Source organism: Heterodontus francisci, chromosome 7 (assembly GCF_036365525.1).
Source record: "Heterodontus francisci isolate sHetFra1 chromosome 7, sHetFra1.hap1, whole genome shotgun sequence".
Classification (NCBI taxonomy): domain Eukaryota; kingdom Metazoa; phylum Chordata; class Chondrichthyes; order Heterodontiformes; family Heterodontidae; genus Heterodontus; species Heterodontus francisci.
In genome coordinates this window covers 62,852,440-62,866,160 of record NC_090377.1, presented here as the reverse complement: position 1 = coordinate 62,866,160, position 13,721 = coordinate 62,852,440, and positions in this window count along the sequence as shown.

The following is a 13,721-nucleotide window of genomic DNA, read 5'->3' as shown; positions in this document are numbered from 1 at the left end:
TGGGGATCGGACCCCCTGCAGGATCCCACCATTCACCAGAATCATAGATTGGACCTCCCATGATCCAGATTGCTCCCGCCAACACTCCCACTAACCAACCTAAAAATCTACAGCGTGCGAGGAAATCCAGACTTCTGTGTTTCCCGAACAAAACTTCATTCCCACGCTTAAGAAACCTGCCCCTGTCAATATCAGGGCTGTAGAATTATAGAATGATACAGAACAGAAGGAGGCCTTTCAGCCCATCATATCTGTGCTGGCTGTTTGGTAATACCATCCAATTAGTCCCATTCCCCCACTTTTTCCCCATAGCCCTGACAATTTCTTTCCCTTCAAACATTTATCCAAATTCCTTTCTAAAGTTACGATTGAATCTGCTTCCAACACCCTTTCAGACATTCTCAATGACAACAATTTGCTGTGTAAAAATGTTTTCTTATGTCACTTCAGGTTCTTTTGCCAATCACCTTAAATCTGTGTCCTCTGGTTACTGACCCTTCTGCCACTGGAAACAAGGAATCAATTACTCCTTATTTACTCTATCAAAGCCATTTATAATTTTGAAACTCTTAGTCAAATCTCGTCTGCTCTAAGGGAAACAACCTCAGCTTTTCCAGTCTCTCCACACTGAAGTCCCTCATCCCTGGTGTCATTCTATTAAATCGCTTCTGTACTCTGTCTAAGGCCTTGACAAACTTTTTAAAGTTTGGTGCTCAGAACTGAACACAATAATCCAGCTGAGATTTACCCAGTGTTTTATAAATGTTTAGCATAATTTCCTTATTTTTATACTCTCTGCCTCTATTTTAAAGCTGAAGACCCCACATACTTAGTTTAACAGCCTTCTCAACTTGATCTGCCACCTTCAAAGATTTGTATACATACACCCCCAGGTCTCTCTGTTCCTGTACCTCCTTTATAATTGTGTCATTTAGTTTATACTGCTTCTTCCTTATTCTTCAAAACAAAGCATTTCCCACTTCCCTGCATTAAATTTCATCTGCCTTGTATATATTTTCTTCCCCTGAAGTATGTTACTATCCTCCTCATTGTTTGCTACATTTCCGAGTTTTGTGTCATCTGCAAACTTTTAAATTATGCCCTATAGACCCAAGTCCAGGTCATTAATATATATATATAAAAAGAGCAGTGGTCCTAATACCGATCCTCAGGGAACACCACTGTACATTTCCAATCTGAAAAATAACCATTCGCCATTACTCTCTGCTTTCTGTTTCTTAGCCAATTTAGTATCCAAACTGCCACATTAATCCCATGGGCTTCAATTTTGCTAACAAGTCTACTTTGTCAAACACACTTTGAAAGTCCATATACACATCAACTGCACTACCCTCGTCAACCCTTCATCAAGGAACTCAATCAAGTCAGTTAAACACAATCTCCTTTAACAAATCCATGCTGACTTCCATTTATTCGCCCACACTTTTCCAAATGCCAATTAATTTTGCCCAGATTATTATCTCTAAAAGATCACCCACAACCAATGTTAACCTGACTGGCCTGTATTTGCTGGGTTTATCGCTCTTGACTTTTTTAAACAATCCTCAAGACCATGCCACCACCATCCCTAAGAAAGATTGGAAAATTGTAACAAGAGCTCCACAGTTTAAACCATTACTTCCCTCAGTAACATGGATGCATCCATTCCGGACCGATGACCTTTCTGCTTTGAGGCTGCCAGCCTTTCAAGTACTTCCTCTTTATCTAGTTTAATCCTATCCAATATTGCTACTACCTCCTCCTTTACTGTTCCATTGGCAGCATCCTCTTCTCTAGTGAAGATAGATACAAAGTACTCATCAACATTTTCTCAAGGACGATTAGGGATTGGAAAGCTCCCCGTGCCAGTGATACTGACATCCCAGGAATGAATAAAAAAAACTACCTCAGCCGTGCCCTCTGCCTCGACAATTTTTTTTTTCATTCATTCATGGAGTGTGGGCATTGCTGGCAAGTCTAGATCCAGCACTACTCCCTTCCTTATCGAGCTGGAAGGACACTGACAACGAAAGCTGTCTCTTGTGTACATTTCAGGAATTTCTTCTCCTCTGTGCTATCCCAGTCTATATTTGGATAATTGAGGTCCCCCATTATCAGGACTCTAGTTTTTTTCAGCTTTCTGTAATTTGTCTGCAAATTTGCTGCTCAATCTCATTCCCACTCTTTAGTGGCCTATAGTATACACCCAGTAGTGTAACAGCTCCTCTATTGTTCCTTAATTCTAACCAAATGGACTTGGTCTCTGCCCCTTCACATCCATCATCTCTCTCCAGTGCTATACCAGGGCTGAATTTAGTGCTGGCAGCGGGGGTCCCACTGACAGACCCAAAAGCGGGGGCTGCCCTTGCCACTGGCAGGGTGGGGGGGGGTCCCTCTGTGGAGTGCAGGGTACCCGAACAGGAGGGACCCCCCCCCCCACCCCACACCCACCTCCACCCCGAGTCTGCTGTCATGCGGCCAAGGTATACCTTCAATTGACCCAAGGGTGGGCGGGCCGCCCGCCTCCTCACCACCGCAGGTAAAATACAAGCAGAGGCTGGTTGGTGATGGGTACGGCACCCCCCACCATCCCATCCAATATCAGGCTCACCCCCAACCTACCAGCTTCCTCCTGGGGGAGCTTAAAATTGTGATCATGGTGCTGGATTTTTGTAACAGGGTCAGGAACCCGACGCCCAGAACATTTCCTGGTCCTGGCCCCGATGTGGCGCTGTTTTTAAATGGAAATAAGGTAATTGGCCTGAGTGGGAGTCCAGCGCCCAATTGGAGGCACCGGAAGTATCCTGGATGTGGGAACTGGTCGCTGAGGGCAATATTAGAAGGCAAGTGGCAGCCGTGACTGGGCTTGTCATTGCCTTTAGTGATGTAGCACCAGGGAGATCAGACGGCCTCTGTGGACATGGGCATGCATCCTCGGTCGGCACCCCATTTCTCTGACACCTCTCTGGAGGCACTAATTGATGCACTATCCGAGAGGAGAGAGATTTTCTTCCCAGCCTCAGGAAGGAGACATCTGCCTAGTGAGACAAAAAGGATATGGATGGAGGACGTGGGCCCATTGCAAAAAAGGTTCATGACCTCTTGCAGTCTGGTAAGGTGAGTGGCCAGAAGTGCCTAATTCATTGGGCACCAACTCTCTAAGCACAAGAATGCCAGCAAGCTGACCTCACAGAATGTCATATTATCAGAGTAGGTCAATGGTTACTATGGTGAGACGCAGCCACCCTCACATATGAGGTGAAATTCAGACGGGGATATCAATGGGGGGAACATCAGCCTACATGTATGTCATGCTAGAAGAGATGAGGAGGGCAGCCTACTCATGAATCATTCCCCTCTCGTCCTGCAGAAGAGACCCCATAGTACACATGAGATGGGCAGATTGGGAGGTGAAGTGGCCCAGATTCACATTCTGACAGCAGTGGAAGAGGCAGTGCTAGAGATCACCAGGGTGCCATCGAGGCATTTGATGGGAGGCTATGAGCAATAGGGTCATTGGATAGATAGCTCTTTCTTGAGGTGAAGGGCATAGAGGAGACTCTTGCCCAAGACAAGCTTTGGATGTTAGACCACTGTCATCTGAGGGGATGGTTGTTAAGTAGGACCAGTTCTCATTAACATTTTCTTGTGTCTCCAACATGGCCGAGTAGTGCCAAAGCATACCAGACATATTGGCGCCAACATCCTTGGTGGGTGGGGAGTCCACAGAACCTGCACCATCACATCATACCTCTCCACCTTCCACCAGCGCAGAGCCACTCACCTCAGTTAGGCTATAGATTAGCATAGAAAGGGGAGTACTGGGTGAACCTCACAGCAGCGCGAGCAGAAGGAGAAGGTTGCGACAGAGTCACCTGTGGGCAGTACCCCTCGAAGGACAGAGGACAGACACACCGATGCTTCACTGGGTGAAGATGCTGTGCCTTGGGTGTCACTGACAAGGAGGGCCTTCTTCAAGAACCAGAAGCAGGTAAGTTCCTAACATAAAAGCAAAATACTGCGGATGCTGGAAATCTGAAACAGAAAGTGCTGGAAATACTCAGCAGAACTGGCAGCATCAGTGGAGAGAGAAACAGAGTTAATGTTTCAGGTCTGTGACCTTTCATCAGAACTGGCAAAGGTGAGAAATGTAATAGGTTTTGAGCAAGTGAAAGTAGGAAGGGGGAAGAAGAACAAAAGGGAAGTTGTGTGATAGGGCAGAGGGCAGGAGAGATTAACTGACAGCAATGTCACAGAATAAAAGGCAAAGGGAGTGCTAATAATTGTAGTAAAAAGACAAAGCATTAGTCCAGAGAGAGTGATAATGGCAGAAAAATTAACAGCTCTATCCAAAAACAAAAACATGAAAAACAAGTTTAAGACAGGCACATGGTTAAAAAATAAAATAAAATAAAGGCAGTCATGCGCTGAAATTGTTGAACTTAATGGTGAGTCCAGAAGGCTGTAGAGTGCCTAATTGGAAGATGAGGTGCTGTTGCACGAGCTTGCGTTGAGGTTCACTGGGACACTACACCAGGCCAAGGACAGAAATGTTGGCATGGGAGCAGGGTAGTGAATTAAAATGGCGAGACACCGAGGCTTGGGGTCATGTTCGCGGACTGAGCGGAGGTTCTCCACAAAGTTCCTATCTGTTGGAGTTCCTTAAGACCTGGAGGAGCCATGGGCATGCAATAGAGGACTCCATGCAGTGCATGTGCTCTGTCATGACTCAGGAATTCGATCACATGAGCTCCTTCCATTGAGAGATTAGGCAGCCTCTTGGAAAGCCAAATGCAGCACCACTCTGAATGGGGACATGCTGATATGCACAAAAAGAGTGAGAGTCCCTGTAGCATTAACTACTCAGTGTCACTGATGGCGCTGAGATGCTCAGAGTGGATGCCAGCTGCGTCTCAGTCGGTGGCCACTTCCAGCATGCACGGGTTCCAGGAATGGGCTGAGATGGTCCTAGCAACAGACAAAGGGGCCATCCCTCAGGGGGCACTGACTTCACCCTTCAGCCCCTCTGACTCAGGAACCATCTGTGTGCCAGGGCCCTGTGACAGAGGCAGCCCCTGCCAGGATGCAGGCATGGCAGCCTGTGGAGGAGTGCCCACAGGAACTTCTAAGATGAGAACAGAAGCCATGGGCATCTCAGCCAGTGGCAAAGAGTAGGGAGCAGGCTGCCTCCACCTCATCCTCTGCCACAAGGGACGCACCCCATAAAAGTGTTAGGGAGAGGAAAGCACCATGGTGTTGAAGTCACTATTGGATCAACTGTCTATATCTGTCTGTTATGTTGTTAGCCTCACAATATATTTCACCTCAGCTGGGCTTTATGTGTTCACCAAGCCTTCCCCTGCCAAGCCCAGGTACCCAACTGATGCCAGCAGACTAACATCCATCTCCAAATTTCTACCACTCACCACAGAGAAAAGCAAGTCTTGCAGCTCCAGCAATGGCTACTCTGTTGCACTTTTGGAGTAGCTGTGCTTTTTCAGTGCATCTGCATTATTTTAATCAGCCCTTCCCATAGCCCTCATGGCCCCCTGCATTGTTCATGACTTGTACATATTGCTATATTCCAAACATGGCATTCTCCCTATCCCCTTTCTTTAAAAATAGAACGCTGCAACTGACAAGCTTGTTAATAAACCCCTCAACAGGCACTTAATTGGAGGCATGCGGGTTGCCATTCCCTCCCTCCCGGCGGGTGTCACGTTCTGGAGGCGGCAAGACACAGTGCCGACCTCCGAGAATGCAGTCGTTAAATCACGCTCACACCCACCCCGCAACCAGTGAGCTTTAAAAGTCTGGCCCATGGTGTTTATTCCAGACGAAAAAGAGCTATCCAGTCTAATCCCACCTTCCAGTTCTTGGTCCATAACCCTGTATTTACAGCAACTCAAGGGCATATCCGAGTTTTTTTAAAATGTGATGAGAGTTTTTGTTTCTACCATCCTTTGAGGCAGTGACTTCCAGACCAGCATCACCTTGTGGGTGAAAGAAATTACTCCTCATCTCCCTATAATCCTCCTACCAATTATTTTAAATCATTGCCCCCTGGTTATTGACTCTCTGCTAAGGTAAATAGGTCCTTCCTATTGTCATGCATGCCCCCACCTGCCAAGAATGGGGCATAGATATTTAACCACATGGACATTAAATTTTAACGTTGTTGCTAGGAAGAAAAGAAGGCCTATTACAAGGAGTTGCCAAGCCCCTGACTGGAAAGACATTTGCATAGTGACAGACAGTGCTTGGAAAGGACAAAGGGGCCACTCCCTGCTCCAATTTAATCCACAGTGGACTTTTGATTACCAGACATTGAATGTGGAGAGGCTAGCATTCCAGGTTAACTACTAAGATGGCCGAATACACAAACAGATGTGGTCAGACCAGTTTAGTCACATGAATAACAGGCTGTTGGAGTTTTTTGAATTTGAACTTGCCACAGAGAATTTGAACTTGCCACAGAGAATTTGAACTCAGGAAGCTGTTTGCTCCTGGACTGAAAAGACCTCTCTCCTGTCTGCTCTCATCTCGCTCTCACCAGCTTCAGAAACCATTGAAGACGTATGAACCCCAAGAGAGAAAAGTCTCCTACATTAAAAAAGGTTTAAGAAGAATACTGGGGCCCAACGAAAAGCAAGAATTACCTACAAGCAAGAACTACCTACAAAAGCACTACAGTAAGCTCGAAGCACAGTAACAAGAAACTGTTTTGATATTGCCTCAAACCTCTCCACTATTTTTCTTCTGCTATTTTCTGGCTCTATTTGCATGTGCGTATCGCATATGCATGCTAGCATGGGGCACGGTGAGTATCCATAGGCATTAACCGAATTAGAGTTTAAGTTTAAGTATAAGTAAATTTCACTTTTCTTCTTTAAACCTAAGAAAGCCTGTTTGTGCTCATTTCTTTTCCTTATAATTGGAAAGCGGTGAACAAGGATTCCCAAGGGGGAGCTCAAAACACAGCGTGTTTAGCATTAAACCCTGGTACAATAAGACCAGGTAAAGGCTGAAGGAGATGCCTAGACACCTTTCTTACCTGGTCATAACACTATTCATTCCGTCTAGGCCCCTCATAATCTTATACACCTTAATTAAATCTTCGCTCAATCTCCTCTATTCCAAAGAAAACAATCCCAGCCTATCTAGTTTTTCTTCATAGCTAAAATTCTCCATTACTAGCAGCATCCTTATAATTCTCTTCTGAACCTTCTCTAATGTGATCACATCCTTCCAATAAGGTGGTGACCAGAACTGTATGCAGTACTCTAGCTACAGTCTAACTAGTGTTTTATACAGTTTGAGCATAATCTCCTTGTTCTTATCCCCTATGCCTCTTGACCCCCTTATCTACCTGTCCTGCTACCTTCAGGGATCTGCAGATCCCTCCAAGGTCCCTATGTTTCTTTACACTTCAATAACCTACTGTTTATTGTGTATTCGCTTGCTTTGTTTGTCCTCCCCAAATGCATTACCTCACACTTCTCCATATTGAATTCTGTTTGTCATATTGCTGGCCACCTGACCAGTCCATTGATATCTACCTGCAGTCTGCAGCTTTCTTCCTCACTATCAATGGCACATCCAATTATTGAATCATCTGCAAACTTCCTAATTATGCCCCCGATATTTAAGTCTAAATCATTGATATATATCACAAATAACAAGGGACTCAGTACTGAGACCTGCGGAACCCCACTGGAAAAGCCTTGCAGTCACAAAGACACTTGTTGACCATAACCTTTTGCTTCCTGCCACTGAGCCAATTTTGGAGCCAAATTTTTCAACCAACTTGCCATTTTCCCTTGGATCCCATGAGCGTTAACTTTCGTGACCAGTCCGCCATGTGGGACTTTATCAGAAGCCTTGCTAAAATCTATGCTTCGTCCCTCTTTTTTGTGAAAACAGACACAAAGTAAAACCATGCCCACCTCTTCTGCCTATACACACAAGTTACCTTTTTGGTCTCTAATTGGCTCTACTCTTTCCTTACTTACCCTTTTGGTGTTTATGTATTTATAAATCATCTTTGGGTTTTCCTTGATTTTACTTGTCTACATTTTTTCATGCCCCTCTTTGCTTTCGTAATTTCCTTTTTTAATTTCACCCATGCATGTTCTACACTCCTCTAGGATTTCTGCAGTATTGTGCTCTTGGCATCTGCCATAAGCTTTCTTTTTTTTGCCTTATCCTACTCTGTATGCTCTTTGATATCCGGTTGGGAGTGGTTAGATTTGTGAGTCCCACCCTTTTTCGTTGTGGGAACATATTTGTTCTGAACCATCTTTAGCTACTCCTTGAATGCCATCCACTGCTCTGGCACTGATTTACCTTTAAGTTGCTGATTCTGGTCTACTTTTGCCAAATCACAGTCCAGCTTAGTAAAATTGGCCTTTCCCTAATTAGGAACTTTTACATTTAGTCTATCTTTATTTTTTACCACAACTACTCTAAATCTAATTGAATTATAATTACTACCACAAAAATGTTCTCCCACTGATACAACTTCCACCTGCCTGATTCTTTTCCTAAAACTAAGTCCAGGACTGTTTCTTCTCTTATTGGACTTGCGACATATTGGCTAAAAAATTCATCCCAAATGTTTTACAACCAATGGAATGTAATGGTTGTTATTATGTGGACAAACACAGCAGCCAATTTGTACACAGCAAGATTTCCCAACTGTCTGAGTGTAAACCAGACTGCTCACAACCTTGGTGTCATATTTGACCCCGAGATGAGCTTCCAACCAAATATTCGCACCATCACTAAGACTGCCTATTTCTGCCTCTGTAACATCATCTGGCCTTGCTGCTGTCTCAGCTCATCTGCTGCTGAAATCCTTATTCATGCCTTTGTAACCTCTAGACTTGACAATTCCAATGCACTCCTGGCTGGTCTCCCACATTATACCCTTTGTAAACTGAGGTCATCCAAAACTCTGCCGCCCATTTTGTTACACACACCAAATCCCATTCATCTATTACCCCTGTGCTATCTGACCTTCATTGGCTCCCAGTCAAGCAACGTCTTGATTTTAAAATTCTCATTCTTGTTTTCAAATCCCTCCATGGCCTCATTCATCCCTATCTCTAAACTCCTCCAGCCCTACAACCCTCCGAGATATCCACGCTCACCTAATTCTGGCCTTTTGAGCATCCCCGATTTTAACAACTTCACCATTGGTGACCATGCCTTCAGTTGCCTAGCCCTTAAGCTCTGGAATTCCCTCCCTAAACCTCTCCGCCTCTCTACCTCACCTCCCTCCTTTAAGACACTCCTTATAACCTACATCTTTGACCAAGCTTTGGTCATCTGGTCTAATATGTACTTATGTGGCTCAGTGTCATATTTTATGGTATAATGCTCCTGTTAAGCACCTTGGGATGTTTCCTTGTACTAAAGGTGCTATATAAATATATGTTGTTGTTGTAGATAGCCCATGACTTTATCTCACAAAGTGTTCCCCACCACCCAACTCCCATTATTACCACTGGCACACCAGTTCACATACCAAGATCACACACTGACCATTACCACACCCCAGCAACCCTCCTCCTTTTACAATCCAAACACACAAATCCCAATGCTCCCAAGCCCTGAGACCCCCCATTATTCCCACACCAAAGACTCAATTTCAAAATAAACACCAGACCCCATTACCCTACCATTCCCAATCTATTCCCCCTCCAGTACTTCTCTTGGTCCCTTGACCAATCTGCCAACCCTGCTAAACCACAACTCCCTAATTTTGCTGCACATCTTTTACCTGCTTGTACCTTCAAATTTATTTTTACTGTCTTCTTCTGTATCCTGCATTTCATAAAATATGAGACATTAATCTGATATATATATATATTTATATATATACATATATTAAACAAGTATACTATAATGATCAAACCCATTAATATACAATCTGTGGCTGGGGTCAGAGACTCCCAAATACCCAGAGATCCCATGTCCTTGAGGACCAGTTGAGGAGCAGTGAAGCATTGGCAGTGGAATGCCTGGCAGACCACCAAGTGATGATTGTGGGCCCATCTGGCATGTCCAGCCTGGGATGCAGCAATGGACCCATAAAGATCTGAGACTTTTGTGTAGACTTTGGGCTTCCTTAAATAGGAGCCAATAAGCAGGAAAATTTACCTTTCTGGGGGCTGCACCCTCCTCCCCCAAAGTCATCCAACCTTGGATGGAATTTGCAGTCTCCTGGGATAGCCAACTCCCTGAGATATGCCCTTAGTAATGTAGACACTTGCCTTACATATAAAGGAACTTCTTCCTGACCATACAAACTTTGTCAGGGTTAATGGCAAAGGTCCTAGATAGATCCATCTTTGCATTTACACAAGGTATCTCTTCACATATTTTCAGCCCCAATTTTGAAACTGTTCACAATATAATTGCTCCCCAGTTTCTCAACACAGATGCACTTTTTTGTGCCTTTCTGCCAGACTGGTGATTCTATTAAAGTAAACGGTTGACACAAACTCTTCAAAGACATGACATTTAAACAACTAGACGAAAGCATTGGATCTAAGTGTCTCAAAATAATAGCATAATTAAGTGTGACATCATTACAGTGTTGCAGGCCCCAGAAGTGCTTTTGAAAATATACCTTTCAGAAAGAGGCCATTTGAAGTGAATTTGCTATTTGTAAGTGTAATAACTACCAAGCATTGTACAAACCACTTTTGGCAGAACCTGGAAGTTTCCATTGAACCGCACCTGGTGGCATTAAAACAGCAGCACTCAGCTACTTATGTCCTATTTACACAAAATCTACAAAATCATGGGTCATGCTCATTTCTGGCTAAGTTCCAGCAGCATTAGGTATTATTTTATTGATACAGTGCTGTTAATCTACCTTTTACGTCAGTTAATTTTCCAAATCCTACACCTTTAGCCCCTCCTTCATCATGACAGCTCCACTGTTGTTAATTTGCTTGACTGCTTCGGCATCTCTATCTGCCATGGTCGTAATCCAAGAAAAGCTAGCAATGTTTCACACCTTTGTTGTTCCTTCTGGTACAGCATCCATTTTGGCTGCCTCAAGTGAGGGGAACAATTGGCCATCCATCATCAGATCAGGCTCTCCTCAGTAAAAAAGCAACCAAATTTCCAGGATCATCCTGGAGGCAACTGTAACGCAAGGGGCTGAATTTTGCAGCGAGTGTTGGGAACCCAATGGCAATGGCAGGCCTCCTGGTCTCCTCTGTGAAAATTGGAATGGTGTGGAAAAATGCAGCATGATTACCTAATCACCTCCCTTAATTGGTTTCCCGCAGCTTCTGGGTGGGTAGCCATCAGTGCTGCAATGCCACCCCCAGTAAAAGTGCACAGAAGCGGGAACATTGTCAGGGAGAAGCCTGAAGAGTTTGTCCACCACTTTCACACCACCCACCACACCCCAAACCACCACCCCCCCCCCCCCACTCCACCCCTCCTCCAAACCCAACTCCAAGGTGCTCGGAAAATTCCAGCCAAGGTTCCCATTCCCCTTTAGCCAATGACCTCCTTAAACCCCTCTCCTAGCCCCCTTCTGTTCTCAACTCATGTATTCAAATTTGTCAGAAGCCTTTTTATTCAGAAAACATCTTCAGGATAATGTATTCTGTTGGATTTGCCTTTTTAGAAGTATGTTGAAAGCTTATAGTGATTTTTTTTTAATTGATGTAAACTTTTTGATGTATATCCTAATTTACCATGTACAGTTCACATTATTTCCCAGCAAACAATTTACAGTGGTTATATTACAATAATTAATTGTTCCACTTTGAACATCATCATAGATCAATGGCACAAACTATATTGACTGTCAATGTTCATTGTGTCAGCATCTGTCAGTAAGAAACTTTATCCCAAAAATGGATTAAAATAATTTCACAATAAATGTATTATAAGAAATAATAAACACGCTGGAGTTAATTCAATCTAAAATCTTCTGTTAGGGTTTAGGTGCTGTTTGGAACTACCTACATTTCTTTTTAACTGTTTGTGATGTCAATTGAATCCTGTAATGTGATTATTGCCTAATATTTTTAGCCTGCCTATTTCATAGTCAATAGACTGAAAATCTAGTCCACTATGTAAAAAGATTTGATTTTCATTTTTTTTAATGTAATATACTATAAGCTCTCACTATGAGAAGAAAGTATTTTGCTGTGTTAACAGGCTGAGAGAGAGTAGGGTCACCTCTAGAGCAAGTAAGAGAATCAGAAGTCCTATTACTGCTCACCCTTCCAAAGCCTCCATGCAATCTTGCAGGTCTTTCCAGTGCTCAGTATATATGACCATATAACCATGTGTACAAGTTGAAACCGTTGTCAGATTGAAATCTTAAAAGGGCTTCACAAAGAAAATCCTTACAATACATCGTAACTATATGATGCATAGTCAGTTATTGACACAAGATAGGATGAAGGTTGGGCACATGTCAATGCTTCTTAAACTGTTACTTCTCTATTTACAGAACAAAATGCCACATTGTCACAGGAAGCAGACTCAAACTGAAATGATATGTTCTTGCTTCATCTGAGGAGACCAGCCTGGACATCTTTGTCTATAAGAACATTGAGGGAGTAGACAAAGGAGAAGCTAAAGCCAGGCTCAGGGTAAGTGCCATCTATATCTTGTTAGTTTTCTTTGCCATTCTCATTTACTGACACACACATAAAACAGGAGGTGGAACAGAAGGGAATTTGTTGTCTGGATGACTACATGGGTGCCGTCAGTGACCCTATATACTTTGAGAAATTAGCAGTATGGTAAAATCAAGCATCTGTGTTGCGCTTCTGTTTCTTTCTGAAGGAAAGAAGATGCAAATGCTAACTATGCTCAACAATGCATCACTCCATTGAAATGTCTGTGGGTAGCAAATTATCTGCTACAGCAAATCACCCCTGTGCTAGCCTGGAAGGGGGTGGAGGCAGGAAAGTTGAAGGTGGAGATGGCCTTTACTGCATTGGCAGTGTCATCCCTGTGACAGAGATTGGCATCAGGGGTCCTTGCAGCAGTAGTCTCAGCTTTTCAATTGCCACTGTACTGAACTGGAGCCTACAGAAGCAATTCCACTCAGTCATTGCTCAATGCAGGCGTCTTCCACTGGTGTTATCTAATCTGCTGGCAGGCCTTCATGACTTCTTTTTCCTCTTTCATGAAATCCGTTGATGGCCACTTTGATCTTGCACTAGAATAGTAGTTTTTTTTTAAATTACAGCATACTTTTAGGAGTTCCCTTCTTGGCAGATGCTGCCTTTAACCTCCATTTTAAATGGCCAGACTTATCCTAGGTGAGAAACCCAAGAAATTAAGGGGTGCTTCATAGTATCCCCACTTGAAGTGAATATTGATGTCTAATAAAGCTCTGGCAAGCAATGTCACTGGAACACCAAATGCAGAAAGCTGCACAGTCTGCAAAACAAGTGGGGAGGCAACGGTTTCACAGCTCGATATTTTATGTCTTCTTCTTGCCCAGCTCTTGTTGATGTAATCACCTTCACTTACTGGAATTTTTACCCTGTATTACATTGCTTCAAGATCATTTAAATAAAACTGTTGCCATTCCACAATTTTATCACAGTTTTTTTTGCTTTCAATTAACCTTGCAAGTATTATTTTCTACTTTTTGAACGAATATGTATATTAAATATTTTACTAGCGTTAGTGTATGCAAGTAATTGCATCATTGAGCTTTGCAATAT